At 33.6% G+C, this 12213-nt stretch overlaps 1 protein-coding gene across 14 annotated transcripts in view; it reads right to left on the reverse strand.

Annotated features, from left to right (window-relative positions):
* The window catches only part of LOC111150262 (methyltransferase like 15), a 398977-nt gene that overhangs the window by 303550 nt on the left and 83214 nt on the right, over positions 1-12213 (reverse strand). The gene's annotated exons all lie outside the window — the stretch shown is intronic.

The following is a 12213-nucleotide window of genomic DNA, read 5'->3' on the forward strand; positions in this document are numbered from 1 at the left end:
ACCAAAAGCCAGAAGACAAGGAAGCCTGCTAATAATTACATAAAAAGCTTCTCTTCTGGGATTCAATGTAGACAAGGATGGAGGGAGAATCTAGGGACAAATGGAGATTATCCAGTACACCTGATAAGAATTCAGAAGATCAAGGGTTGACTTAAAAAAAAAAGAAACGGAGAAAAGCAATTCTTTTAGTCAACTTAGAATAAAGTAACTTCCTCAGCCTGCTCATCACCCCTTTTTTGAGGTACTATTCTAGTTCCAAGTCAGAAGAAAAGTTAACTTTCTGTCATAATTTTAAGTGTTTTTGATCATAGACATCATGCTTTATCTCTTACTTTGAAACATTATTCCACTCCCAACCATGTGTCCTCTCAATTTTCAGAGTCGGTGTCTAATATCTTACTTACACCCTATCTCATTCATGGCAAGACAGGCAAAATACAGGTTAAGAATGGCAGTTTTACAAAAAAAAAAAAAAAAAAAAGAATGGCAGTTTTGAGTGCCTGGGTGGCTCAGTGGGTTAAAGCCTCTGCCTTCGGCTCGGGTTATGAGCCCAGGGTCCTGGGATCAAGCCCCGCATCGGGCTCTCTGCTCAGCAGGGAGCCTGCTTCCTCCTGTCTCTCTGCCTGTCTCTGCCTATCCTACTTGTGATCTCTGTCTGTCAAATAAATAAATAAAACCTTTGGGGCACCTGGGTGGCTCAGTTTGTTAAGCGACTGCCTTCGGCCCAGTCATGATCCTGGAGTCCAGGAATCGAGTCCCGCATCGGGCTCTCAGCTCCACAGGGAGTCTGCTTCTCCCCCTGACCTTCTCCCCCTCTCTTTCTCTCTCTCTCTCTCTCAAATAAATAAATAAAATCTTAAGGAAAAAAAAAAAAAACAAATGGCAGTTTTTCAGGGGGTTCCAATTCTATAAATTAAGCTTTCCAAACAACAGAATCCTAAAAGATATAACTGCCTTGCACACCACTGGTTTCTGTTTGTGTGAACCATAAACAAACACTTGTTAGCTTCCATGTATATTTTAAGCACAGAGCCAGGTTCTAGGGATATGGACATGCATTAAAGTTTCTGTCTTCAGTGAATATTTAGTACACAATGTGAATATGTGGAATGTAGCCACAGAGGAAAGTAGTTTTCAAAAAATTTTGATCAAGATACACAGTCAAAAATATGGGTTCACTATAATCCCATATACAAAAATACAATATATAGTTAAATAGGTGATGGGGATTAAGACTGAAAATGTTGTGATAAGCACTGGGTGACATATGGAATTGTTGAGTCACTATCATGTATACCTGAAACTAATATTACACTGTATGTTAACTAACTGGAATTAAAAATATAAAAATAAAAAAATACGATATGTGTGTGTATATACACACACATATACACACACATATATATCGATGCATACATATACACATTCCACTGAAAATAATACTTAAATTTAACTTCATGTGATATACTATATTTCCTATTCTTTTCCATTCCATTCCATAAAATACCAATCAAGACCCAATAAAAAGATTTCATGACTCACTAAAAGGATATACTAAACAGTGTTCTAAGTCTAACCCTCAGCACAGTCCTAGGAGGTAGGTACTATTATTATCGCCATCTTAAAGCTGAAGAAACTGAGGGAAAGAGAGGTTAAGTAATATATCCGAAGTTTTACAGTGAGTAAACGGCAGAGCTGGAATTCAAAAAAAGCAGCAGTCTATGCATGTTTCAGAGCTCTAGGGTGAACAAGGAAGAAACAGCAGTCAGCTATTAAAGTTGCCAAGTCTTGAGGCATAACTCATAACTGAAAGACCCTACTGCTGATTAGAAATAAACAGTGAGGGAAAAGTAATGGTTAAGTAGAACTAGTGCATGGGTTCATTCACCCAATAAAAATGTAGGTTTCCCAGGTGGTGCTGTTGCCCTAGAGAAGAAAAATAAGAGGTGGGACAGATTCTGGAGGAAAGTTAATTACTGAAAGTCTTCTTTGAGAATGCAAATACTTCATAGACTTGGGAACATGCAGGACTGAATTTACACATTCTTTGTCTCCAACCCTATATTGGCCAAGTCAGATGAGTGTGAATTCTTGAATGCTCTTTTAAAATTTAATATCACAATATTAACTTAAATTTCACCTGTAAGCATGCAACATAATTTTACCTTAGAATGAAGTCTTTTAATCTCTTAGAATCCCTTTAAAATGGGAAGCCATGGACCACCCAGAGCAAAGTAAAATTTCTAAAAAGATGATCAGAAAAAGGAAATCTTCAAGGCCTAGCCACCACCAGCTTTCATATAGAGTGGAAATTCCTAGCCTTTTAACTGTTCTCACTAAATCTTTTCTGATTTTACCCTCTTCCTACCAATAATTTTTAGGCAGAATAATCTATTAAAAATGCAAATACAGTCATGTCAGTTTCCTGCTCCTGCAATGGGTACCTACGCATTGCTCTTAATGTCCAAAATCCCTAACAAGGTGTTGTATGATCTGGCTCTAGTTTACTTCTTTCTCATCCATTCACACTGTTCATTTTATAGTCCCTTCACTGATTCTCTTTCCTGCTACAGATCTTTAAGTATTCTGCTCTCTCTACTACAAATGCTCACTCTTGGTCCATCTTCACCTGACTAAGAGTCACTCATCCTTCAGGTCCTGTCTTAAATTCACATACTCAGGTAGGTTTCTAGATATTCTAAACTAGACTATAAAATATTGCTCCTAGAGCATACTATACTCATTCTTAGCCATAATCACAACTGCAATTAAATAACAGTGAAATTATTTTTTTCTTACCTATTTTCCATTTACATCATGAGCTCTATGAAGGCATGGACTATGTCCTCATCCCCTTGGAACCACTAGAAGAGCCAGACTGCCCCAAAACTACTTTGTACAATACATGTTTTCTCAAGCCTTGGAACTAAATGTTTAGTATGCCAGAAAATAATATACTTTCACGTTCCCAAACACCTTCATCCTTCAAAGCAGATACCTCTTGGGTAGAGGTTATATTTAATAGTATTCAGTGGGGCAAAATATAAGATCTCATTTTAGTAATGATTATACTGACAAAAATACTGAAAATAGTGACAGACCATCAGCAATAGTTCAAAACAGTCTAGTTAATTTTTCCAAGTTGCTTTTTTTATGTTTGTTTATATTTATAAAAATTTTTTCACTTTGATGGTGCATAGCAGAACTGACCTCCTATGGTTAGTAAGATTAATAACAGCTGTGTCTCATATCTTACTCTGGCAATCTAAATTTTAGGTAGATAGGGCTGTTTAAGATAGTTTACATGAATTTTACACTGGCCCTGGAGACAAAATTCCCAGGTATGAATACCAGCTCTGTTAGAGAATATGACTAAATTGCTTCTAGTATAATATTGTAGAGTGGTAGAAAGAACACAAGCAGCAAGCCTGAAGCCACGAGGTCTAGATTTGCCTTTGCCCTGGCTTCCTGTGTAAATTTAACCAAAAATAAGAAATGGTGGTTTAAAAGAAAGAAAAGATAAATGGTAAATTTCAAGTGCCAGGGAACAGACTATACAACTTAGAAGAGATCATATGGGTAATTTAGAATAGATTATGTCATACAAGCAAGTATATTTGTAACTCACCCAATTTTTTAAAAGATATTTATTTATTTATTTAAGAGAGAGCATGAGCAGAAGGGGCAGGGGGAGAGGAAGAGAGAGAGAATCTCAAGGAGACCCCATGCTGAGCACTGAGTTCTACATGGGGTTTGATGCCACAACCCCCACGATCATGACCCAAGCTGAAACCAAGAGTTGGATGCTTAAACCAACTAAGCCACCCAAGCATCCCTGTAACTCTCCAATTTAATGACCATGGAACAAACTTTAATTTAAAAAATGGAGGCCAGCTATTGATACCTATTTAATCTTCTCTGAAAGCAAGCAAAACAATCCAAGTTCAAATAGTATCAATAACTAGTCAAAAAAAAAAAAAAAAAAAAACCTTAGGCAAATAGTAAAAACTACACAAATAAATACATGACCAAGATGGGGCCTATGAAAAGATCCTGGAAGAGAAAAGGAAAACTCTGTACTTAAGATACAGAGCAAAAGCATTCTTTCGAAAAAGATTTGTTACAAAAAACAGAATTGGATTCCATAAATTTCAAGAAAGATCTGCTGGCTATTAAATAAAACAGAAAAATGAGATGACAAAATGAGAGGATATAAAAAGGAATTGGCAGAAAAGATCAGATCAACAAATTAAATATGGTTACAGGGAAAGATAATTTCCAATACATGAATTAAAACTTGACCAAGAGTCAATAAAAATCACAATCAATACTGTAGAAACCCAAATCTGTAACAGAAAATAACCTTAAGGAGATGACCCAGAATAGTGAGGCAAAGGAAAAGTAGCAGAAAACACTGAGAGAAGATAAAGGTCATGCAGACGATAATACAACTCCAACCAACAAATAAAAAGTGCTCATGGGTTAGAAAGCAGAAGAAAGAGTGGAGCCTAACAAAATAACTCCTACATGCAAATTAACAAAAAGAGACGAATTAGTAATATTTCTTAGAAAAACTTGTGAATATCAAAAATGGTCACAAAATATATCTAATAAGCATCCAGCCTGGTGGGGAGAATGAGAAATTACCTCAGAGAGGAAAAAAGAAACTGGGTTGACCTCAGACTTCTCCACAGCACTAAATGTCAAAAGAAAAAGAGTAATACCCATAAAATGCCCAAATGCTATGTTAAATCATGCTATTACCCATGTAAGAAAGCGTGAATAACAGTCTCTGTAGACAAAGGTAGAGGTGTTTCCCTTTTTCATATTTCTAGCAAAACTACTTAAAGATGTAATTATTTGAGTAAGATATGAGCCTACATGAAGAACTCAAAATAGGACCTGTAGTATAAAAAGGCTAGTGGTGGGGTGCCTGGGTGGCTAAGTCAATTAAGTCCTGGACTCTTACTTCAGCTCAGGTCCTGATCTCACAGGTCCTGAGATCAAACCCCCCTAGGGGGTTCTCTGCTCATCAGGAGTCTGCTTGGATATTCTTTCTCTCTGCCGCCCCCCCCCCGCTTGTGCGCACATATACACATGCTCTCTTTTCCTCTTTCAAATAAATACATAAATCTTTTTTAAAAAAGGCGAATGGAATACACTGAAATGAATTAAATGGATTGAACTACAAATAATTATTTTAGATTGATGCCAAACTGTGTAAATGCTAACTAATAATTATCATAATAGTAGATATTAATGAATAAATACAAGATAATAGTTTAAAAGACAAACAGTGGGGTGGGGAAAAAAAGTAAAATAAAAATGGGAATATTATTTTCTTCTGCACACTTAACCAAAAATAATTGTTTAAATATGTTTAATCTTTAAAAAAAACCACTAACATCAGGGGCCCTTAGGTAGCTCAATCAGTTAAGTGTCTACCTTCAGCTCTGGTCATGATCTCAGGATCCTGGGATGGAGCCCTGCATAGTGCTCCCTGCTCAGCGGAGTCTGCTTTTCCCTCTCTCTCTAAACCTCCCCACCACCCCCCACCCCCCCCGACTTACCCTCTCTCGCGCTTGCTCTGTCTCTCTTAAATAAATAAAATCTTAAAAAACAAAATAAAACACTAACATCAGCCAGTAGTAAATGAAAAAATGAAAGGTATGTCATCAAAATTGGTAGAGAAAAGGGAAACTAAATAACTATGCTGGGACAAAATAAATTTTAAAAGCCAAAGAAAATTTCAATGAAACACAAAAATAGAAAAACATCAAACAAAGTGACATAGAAAAAGTATATCCCGAATTAATTATCCTTTTACAGAAAACATACTCAGATTTGTTTACAGAAAATACATCTGGTATTTGTTGTTTATAGTAAGGCATCTAAAATAATATAGCATAGAAAGATTTAAAATAGCAGTAATATGGACATGGGTAAGACTATAGCAGAGTTAGCATTCTTATAAATTAAGTAATAATGAAGGAAATACTCTCCAATCAACAAATTATTCTTTAAGATAATTTAATGAAATATGAATGTGATAATAAAATATAAAAAATAGGATTTATAATGTTCTGCATGTATAATATATAACATAATAATCTGATAATATATAAGTATAATCAAAATTTGTGAAATACATACTTAATGCATAAAATATGCTTCCTTAGATATTGATTCTTTTACTTAGATGAGATAGATTCTAAGCATGTTATGCATTTTGTTAATAGGAGAAGATGCTCATGAGAAATGGATGAATATCCTTTTCCGCATATCCTCACTTTTCAAATTACTGTCTCTCCAGTCTCATAAATATAAAGCATTAACCATTATTATTTTCATTCCATTTCCCTCATCACTGCTATTGATGTTGAGCATCTTTTCATAACTTAATCTTCTACAAATGACCCTCCCATAACTTTTGCTCATTTTCCAAACTAGATTTTGTTATGTTATCAATTTTAGAAGAACTCTTCCTACATGATAAATACTGATGGGGTTCCAGTCATGTTACCTCAAGATACAGCACCTTGCGCGATACTGAATATTTTAAACTGAAGGAACATGAGAAACAGCACATAAAGGAAGAACTTGCTGTGCTTCTCCTAAAGCAGGTCATAAGACCCTCATGTGAGAGATGCCCTCCCTATATGCAGAGGAAAAGAACCCTTATCATCTCCAAAGATGAAAGTAAGAAGAATCTGAACAAATGGGGCTTACTAGTTTCCCCCAGTTTACTACACTTAGCTCATAACACTTGTTCTATCATATTTTTCCATAACATTTCACTCTCCATCAAACCTAATATAGAAATACCTAGGTGTAACCATGTCTAGGGTCTTCACTTCCTTATGGAGGCTCCTATGTCACATAAAAAATATGACATAAAAAAATTTTATGTCACATAAAAAATAAATGTGTATGCATTTTCTCTCGTGAATCTGCTCCAGTTGAGAATTTAGGAGGGTAGAGGAAAACGGTATTCTCCTTCACTGGAATGTCAATCCTGTTCCTATTCTCTATATTACTATTATTTCTTCTCCCCAATTAACTGTCTGGAAAATATTTTTATTTTTGCCATATACTTCTACAATTTTATAAAATATTAGCTATTTCTAATATTTAATTTTATAGATTTGTGATTTGTAGTCTTGATTAAGAAACTTACACTTAGATTGTCTATATAATGTCTTCAATTTTCTTATAGAATTTTCTTTTTCAATTTTTCATATATTTTCACTCTATCTGGAAGTTATTTTTGAATCTGACTTAAAATAGGGGTCCATTTTATGTTCTCCAAGTTCAGTGAGCATTGTACCAATACCATTTACTTAATGCACTATTTTCTCAAAAAATTGAAATATCTTCCCCTTCTATTAAATTATATTATAGTATAGCATATATCTATTATATTGTTGAATCTGTATCTGAATTCTGTCTTCCACTAGTCTACTTACCTTTTCTCATGTCAATATTATACTGACTTCATTACAGTGATTTTATAAGTATGATCCGACATCTAGTAAGGCAAGTTTCCCCTCACTTTTTTATTTCCCCTCAAAAATCTGTCACTCTCCCAACCATATATATTTCATATTATATAAATTAAAAACAGGATTTATCAGTTAAATCAATTAAAATAATTCCTAGATGTACATTAAATTTGGGGAGAACTTTTTTTTTATATAATATGAATGCATACTACCCCAAAACAAGATTTCTCTTTTGTTCGATCTTGTATGTCCTTTAATAAAATCAGAAAGTTTTTGTTTTAATTTGTAACTGTGCCTTTCTTATAAAATTTATTACTAAATATTCTATGTAATTCTCAGTACTTTTTTGAGAATGGATTTTTTTTCCTATTTCCTTCCCAAATATTTACTACAAAGAATATTTTTAAAATTTTACCTAGCCAACTTATTGTATCAACTTATTAATTTTATAAGTCTTTTGGTCAAATCATTACAAGAAGAATATCGTAATTAGCTTCTTACTTCTATATGCCAGATCTTCCAAAAATACTGATTGTAGTATTTATAGAGGCTAATCCATGTTTACATCCTGATTTTGACTTAAATTGTTATAGTATTTCACCTTTTGGGAAAATAACTGCTGTTTGTCCTTAGATGATAGAATATTTTACATTTAAATAGTTATATTCCTGTTTAACATAGAGATTTTAATATTATTATCTAGCTGATTACAGTCATGCTTACCAATCTGTCATTGATTGGCTGGCTGACCTGGAGACATCTCTGTATTCTTTAGGCATTATTCTTTTAACTAGGTCATAGGTATTATTCTTTCAACTAAATGATACCTGAATTAGATGTGCTAGTATTTCCTTTTGCATTCTACATTTATATTCTTCAGTGAGGTTAGACTTTTTCTCTTCTTTTATACTACATCTAGCAGGATTAAGTATAAAACTATGCTAGATTCAATATAAAATGAACTTAAAAGCTTTACATTCTTATCATGATCAAGAATAGTATAAAACGCAATGCTCTTTCCTATTTTTTTAAAGATTTTATTTATTTATTTGACAGACAGAGATCACAAGTAGGCAGAGAGGCAGGCTGAAAAAGGGGGAAGCAGGCTCCCCACTGAGCAGAGAGCCCAATGTGGTGCTCAATCCAGGACCCTGATACCATGACCTGAGCCGAAGGCAGAGGCTTAAACCACTGAGCCACCGAGGCGCCCCGCTCTTTCCTATTTTTTAAGACCTAGGTAAGAACTGCAAATCTTGTCATGGTGCATTGTTCTATGTACTCTAGTTACTTTTCCTATCTCTTCTCTGGTAATGACCTATTAAAGTTTTATAATTATTCAGTCAATTTTAATAATTTATATTTCCTAGGACACTATTCATTTCATTGATGTTTCACATGTTACCATAGAATTATGATTGTATTATCTTTTGATTAACTTATCCTGTATCCATGGTTGGTGTCCTCTTCAATCTTAATCACATGTTTTTGGAATGATCACTTGGATTTCTTTATTCTTTTTTCTTTTCAGTTGCTTTCATTCTGGTTTTCATCCATATTAATTCTTCTTGCCTTATTTTGTTTTATTCTATTGTTCCTTAACTAATTTATTATACTTGGCAAAGAATTATCTTCCAAAGAACTAAAAAATTTTCAATAAGATTTGAGTCAAGGTAGTATGAAACTTAATAAAATGAGGTTATTAGGCTTGAAAAAGAAGAACAAAGCCAAAGGAATCACAATCTCAGATTTCAAGATATACTACAAAGCTATAGTAATAAAACTGTATGGTACTGGCACAAGAATAGACATATATAGCTCACTGGAACAAAACAGAGATCCCATAAATAAACCCATGATTATGTGGTCAATTATCTATCACAAAGGAGGTAAGAAATATATCATGAGGGAAAGACAGTCTTTTCAATAAATGGTTTTGGGGAAAACTGGAGAGCCATTTTTGGTGTGCCAAAAATGAAACTGGACCACTACCCACAAAAATAAATTCAAAGTGGATGAAAGACCTAAAGGTGAAACCTAAAACCATAAAACTCCTAAGTTTAAAAGTAAACAAAGGAAGGAATCTCAGACATTCACCTTAGCAACATATCTATTATGGATATGCCTCCTCAGGCAACGGAAACAAAAGCAAAAATAAACTATTGGGACTACATCAAAGTGAGAGGAACTAAAAGCTTTTGTCAGCAAAGGAATTCATCAACAAAACAAAAAGGCAACCTCCTGAATGAGAGAAGACATTTGCAAATGATGTATCCAATAAGGGGTTAATATCCAAAATATATAAAGAATTTATAAAACTCAATACCAAAAAAACAAACAATCCAATTTTAAAATGGGCAGAGGACCTGAAAAGATATTTTTTCTACGGAAGACATACAGAGGGCTAACAGTACATGAAAAAATGTTCAACATTACTAGTCATCAGAGAAATGAAAATCAAAATCACAATGAGATATCACCTCCCACAAGTCAAAATGGCTAGTATCAAAATGACAAAACATAATAAGTGTTGGGGAGGATTTGGAGAAAAGGAAATGCTCCTGTACTGATGACAGGAATGTAAGTTGGTGCAACTACCGTGGGAAACAGTATGGAAATTCCTCAAAAAATTAAAAATAGAAATATCATACAGCCTAGTAACTCCACTGCTGAGTATTTACTCAGAGAAAATGAAAACTAATTTCAAAAGATATATGCTCCTCTATGTTTACTGCATTACTATTTATAATAGGAAAGTTATGGAAGCAACCCAAGTGTCCAGATATGTATTATATATATATATATATATATATATATATATATATATATATATACACATATATACACAATAGAATATTACTCAGCCATAAAAAAGAATGAAATCTTGCCAATTGGGACGACATGGATAGAACTGAGGGTATTAATGCCAAGTGAAATAAGTGAGACAGATAAAGACAAATATCATATGGATTTCATTTATGTGAGGAATCTTATAAGTAAAAAAAGAAAAAAATGAACAAAGAAAAAACAGACTCCTAAAAACAAAGAGCAAACTAGTGGTTGCCAGAGGAAAGGTGGGTGGGAGGATGGGTAAAGTAGGTAAAGGAGACTGAGAGGTACAAACTTTCAGTTACAAAATAAATAAGTAATAGAGATGAAAAGTACAGCATAGGGAATAGAGTCAATAACATTTTAATAATGCTGTATTGTGGCAGATGCTAACTATACTTACCACGGTAAGCACTGAGTAACGTGTAGAAATGCTGTGTACACCTGAAACTACTATAACATAGTATATCACCTACACTTCAATTTAAAAAAAAGATTATTAGGTGATGGGGTCCCAGCTTTATCTCTGTTTATTCATATATGCCTTTCAGCAAATTATTTAAGCTAAGCTAATAGTTTCTACAAATGTAAACTGAAAAGAGAATATAGTCTCAAGATTCTTGAGACACCTGAGAAAACTGATAAAATTTTAAGCTCCTTCTGAGAAAAGGAGGCTTTTTGAAGGAATAAGAGACCTTGGAAAAACTGAACTGGAACTTACTGCCTTTAGAAATAATAATATCTAAGAAAATCTAGTTTTTCTATGATAGTGAAATATAATAGAGATCTATATTCATTCTATGAACACTCAGGTCATAATTAGGTGAACTCTTAAGATGTTTCACCATTATGAATGCCTTAGAATTACAAAAACTTCCTAAAGAAGATGCATGTAAGTCACATTACAGAATAACAGAGATAGGTGTGTTTTTTTGTTTTTTTGCTTTTTTTTTTTAAAGTATCACATCATTAAACCATATCCTCATATTTTTCTTAGAAGAAAAAAACCTGGGGTCAAGTGGATTTCAGGCACTTCCACTGAACCCTGGGATGTTCCAAACAAAAATCTAGGTGTATTTATTTAATTGTTATTGGGAGAATTAATCACACTGATAGATTTGCAAAGAGTTTGGGACCTGAGAGGTTGAAAAAGACTATTCTAGACAAGTAATTCAACTTCCTATCTTTAGTCTGTGATTAAACTTTTCCATGGTCATACTTTTGCTACTTCACCAAACAGACTTTTTCATTATTGGACAGTTACTACTACCAAAAAACTCTGGTGTACATCAAGTCAAAATCTACCTCTAAAATTCTCATCTATTTTCTTGATTTCAGACTATGAAGCATGAGAGAATAATTCCTTATTCTTGAAAACAGCCCTATACTTATTTGTGGGTAGTCAACTTAGCGCCAAGACATTTCCCTTTTTCAGACCAGTAATTTTTAAACAACACAGCATAATCCACTAATCCAAAATTTTCTCTAAAGAAAGATGATTTAACAACTCATGAAGACAATATTTTACATTCTTAAAAGGTTCCACAGTGAAAGTTCACCTAATTCTTGTCAGAGGGATATAGAGTGCTCTAAATTTACTTGTGAATTTCAAAAAGAATTCAGAGAAAACAACTGCATTACATTGATGTATGTGACCTAATGAATCTGCATTATTCTCACATATTTACTTACTTTAACCAGTAAATTCTTAGAAACTATAACTCGTAAATTCTTTAAAAATTATTTCTTAAACTACTGTCAAAATATTACCCATGGATGGACTTCAACCCATGTTCAAATTTTAGCCATAAGTCATTTTTTTATTTCTTTTTATGTATTCAGGAAGGATAAAGGCAGTAATATCATTTTAACTGGTACTAAAAAC

This window comes from Enhydra lutris, unplaced genomic scaffold (genome assembly GCF_002288905.1).
Source record: "Enhydra lutris kenyoni isolate GAN:26980312 unplaced genomic scaffold, ASM228890v2 scaffoldscaffold22, whole genome shotgun sequence".
In the NCBI taxonomy this organism is placed as follows: Eukaryota; Metazoa; Chordata; class Mammalia; order Carnivora; family Mustelidae; genus Enhydra; species Enhydra lutris.